The sequence below is a fragment of the Beta vulgaris genome, chromosome 1 (genome assembly GCF_026745355.1).
Source record: "Beta vulgaris subsp. vulgaris cultivar EL10 chromosome 1, EL10.2, whole genome shotgun sequence".
NCBI classification, from domain to species: Eukaryota; Viridiplantae; Streptophyta; class Magnoliopsida; order Caryophyllales; family Amaranthaceae; genus Beta; species Beta vulgaris.
This window is the reverse complement of record NC_079202.1, coordinates 28,847,479-28,851,598: the sequence shown is the minus strand read 5'-3', so window position 1 is coordinate 28,851,598 and position 4,120 is coordinate 28,847,479.

Genomic DNA, 4,120 nt, shown 5'->3' with positions numbered 1-4,120 from the left:
TAATTTACAACACTCACTCACAAATCACTTAAAAGAATAAACCTTACAAATCACTCATACAATTGAGAAAATCACGTTATAAAAATCACGCAAATCACTCAAATAATCAGGAAACATTATTAAAACTTAAAATTAACATACGAACTAAAACTAATAACCTAGAACGTCACTTCATACAAAAACATTTACAAAACATTACTTACAAATCACTATTATCAAGAACCATTCATGATTACATATTCACAAAAGTTACCTATAAACGCAAATCTGAGAAAAACATAAGACTTTGACGGCGATATCACACATTCATCCATCGGCAATTTGCAAACTTCCAAAGCGGTACATAATTCTATTAACCTTCAAAATTATCTCTATTATATAAGGGAACGGGGGAGCAATTATTTCCTCTTTTGAAATGCCTAATTTGCCCCCTTTGCTTTTTAAATTACAAAAAGAATGTCAAAATCAAAATCGACACTCAAAGAAAACTAACGAAAATTAATTTACCACACTCACTCACAAATCACTTAAAAGAATAAACTTTTCAAATCACTCATACAATTGAGAAAATGACGTTATAAAAATCACGCAAATCACGCAAATAATCAGGAAACTTTATTAAAACTTAAAATTAACATACAAACTAAAACAAATAACCTAGAATGTCATTTCATACAAAAACATTTACAAAAAACTATTTACAAATCACTAATATCAAGAACCATTCATAATTACATAGTCACAAAAGATACTTATAAACACAAATCTGAGAAAAACATAAGACTTTGACGGCGATATCACACATTTCACCGGCAATTTGCGAACTTCCAAAATGGTACATAATTCTTTTAACCTTCAAAATTATCTGTATTATGTAAGGGAAGGTGGGAGCAATGGTGTCCTCTTTTAAAATGCCTAATTTGCCCCCCTTCTCTTTCTTAATTACAAAAAGAATGTCAAAATCAAAATCGACACTCAGAGAAAACTACCGAAAATTAATTTACAACACTCACTCACAAATCACTTAAAAGAATAAACTTTACAAAACACTCATACAATTGAGAAAATCACGTTATAAAAATAACGTAAATCACCCAAATAATCAGGAAATTTTATTAAAACTTAAAATTAACATAAAAACTAAAACTAATAACCTAGAATGTCATTCACACAAAAACATTTACAAAAAATTATTTACAAATCACTATTATCAAGAACCATTCATAATTACATACTCACAAAAGTTACCTCTAAACACAAATATGAGAAAAACATAAGACTTTGACGGCGATATCACACATTCATCCACCGACAATATGCGAACTTCCAAAAAGGTACATAATTCTTTTAACCTTCAAAATTATCTGTATTATATAAGGGAAGGGGGGAGCAATGGTGTCCTCTTTTGAAATGCCTAATTTACCCCCCTTCTCTTTCTTAATTACAAAAAGAATGTCAAAATCAAAATCGATACTCAAAGAAAACTACCAAAAATTAATTTACAACACTCACTCAACAAATCACTTAAAAGAAAAAACTTACAAATCACTCATACAATTGAGAAAATCACGTTATAAAAATCAAGCAAATCACTCAAATAATCAGGTTACATTATTAAAACTTAAAATTAACATACAAACTAAAACTAATAACCTAAAACGTCATTTCATACAAAAACATTTACAAAAAATTATTTACAAATCACTATTATCAAGAACCATTCATGGTTACATACTCACAAAAGTTACTTATAAACACAAATCTGTGGAAAACATAAGACTTTGACGGCGATATCACACATTCATCCACCGGCAATTTGCGAACTTCCAAAAAAGGTACATAATTCTTTTAACCTTCAAAATTATCTGTATTATATAAGGGAAGGGGGCAGCAATGGTGTCCTCTTTTGAAATGCCTAATTTGCCCCCCTTCGCTTTCTAAATTACAAAAAGAATGTCAAAATCAAAATCGACACTCAGAGAAAACTACCGAAAATTAATTTACAACACTCACTCACAAATCACTTAAAAGAATAAACTTTACAAATCACTCATCAAATTGAGAAAATCACGTTATAAAAATAACGCAAATCACTCAAATAATCAGAAAACTTTATTAAAACTTAAAATTAACATAAAAACTAAAACTAATAACCTAGAATGTCATTTCATACAAAAACATTTACAAAAAATTATTTACAAATCACTATTATCAAGAATCATTCATAATTACATACTCACAAAAGTTACCTATCAACACAAAACTGAAAAAAACATAAGACTTTGACGGCAATATCACACATTCATCCACCGACAATTTGCGAACTTTCAAAAAGGTACATAATTCTTTTAACCTTCAAAATTATCTGTATTATATAAGGGAAGGGGGAGCAATGGTGTCCTCTTTTGAAATGCCTAACTTACCCCCTTTCACTTTCTAAATTACAAAACGAATGTCAAAATCTAAATCGACACTCAAAGAAACCTACCGAAAATTAATTTACAACACTCACTCACAAATCACTTAAAAGAATAAACCTTACAAATCACTCATACAATTGAGAAAATCACGTTATAAAAATCACGCAAATCACTCAAATAATCAGGAAACATTATTAAAACTTAAAATTAACATACAAACTAAAATTAAGATATCACAAATTCATCCATCTGCAATTTGCGAACTTCCAAAAAGGTACATAATTCTTTTAACCTTCAAAATTATCTCACTTGTATAAGGGAAGGGGGCAGCAATGGCGTCCTCTTTTGAAATGTCTAATCTGCCCCCCTTCTCTTTCTAAATTACAAAAAGAATGTCAAAATCAAAATCGACACTCAAAGAAAACTACCGAAAATTAATTTACAACACTCACTCACAAATCACTTAAAAGAATAAACTTTACAAATCACTCGTACAATTGAGAAAATCACGTTATGAATATCACGCAAATCACTCAAATAATCAGGAAACTTTATTAAAACTTAGAATAAACATTAAAACTAAGACTAATAACCTAGAACGTTATTTCATTCAAAAACATTTACAAAAAATTATTTACAAATCACTATTATCAAGAACCATTCATAATTACATACTCACAAAAGATACCCATAAACACAAATCTAAGAAAAACATAAGACTTTGACGGCGATATCACACATTCATCCACCGGCAATTTGCGAACTTCCAAAAAGGTACATAATTCTTTTAACCTTCAAAATTATCTGTATTATATAAGGGAAGAGGGGAGCAATGGTGTCCTCTTTTGAAATTCCTAATTTGCCCCCCTTCTCTTTCTAAATTACAAAAAGAATGTCAAATCAAAATCGACACTCAGAGAAAACTACCGACAATTAATTTACAACACTCACTCACAAATCACTTAAAAGAATAAACTTTACAAATCACTCATACAATTGAGAAAATCACGTTATAAAAATAACGCAAATCACTCAAATAATCAGGAAACTTGATTAAAACTTACAATTAACATAAAAACTAAAACTAATAACCTAGAATGTCATTTCATACAAAAACATTTACAAAAAATTATTTACAAATCACTATTATCAAGAACCATTCATAATAACATACTCACAAAAGTTACCTATAAACACAAATATGAGAAAAACATAAGACTTTGACGGCGATATCACACATTCATCCACCGATAATTTGTGAACTTCCAAAAAGGTGCATAATTCATTTAACCTTCAAAATTATCTGTATTATATAAGGGAAGGGGGGAGCAACGGCTTCCTCTTTTGAAATGCCTAATTTGCCTCCTTCTCTTTCTAAATTACAAAAAGAATGTCAAAATCAAAATCGACAATCAAAGAAAACTACCGAAAATTAATTTACAACACACTCACAAATCACTTAAAAGAATAAACTTTACAAATCACTCATACAATTGAGAAAATCACGTTATAAAAATCACGCAAATCATTCAAATAATCAGGAAGCTTTATTAAAACTTAAAATTAACATACAAACTAAAACTAATAACCTCGAATGTCATTTCATACAAAAACATTTACAAAAAATTATATACAAATCAGTATTATCTAGAACCATTCATAATTAGATACTCAAAAAAGTTACCTATAAACACAAATTT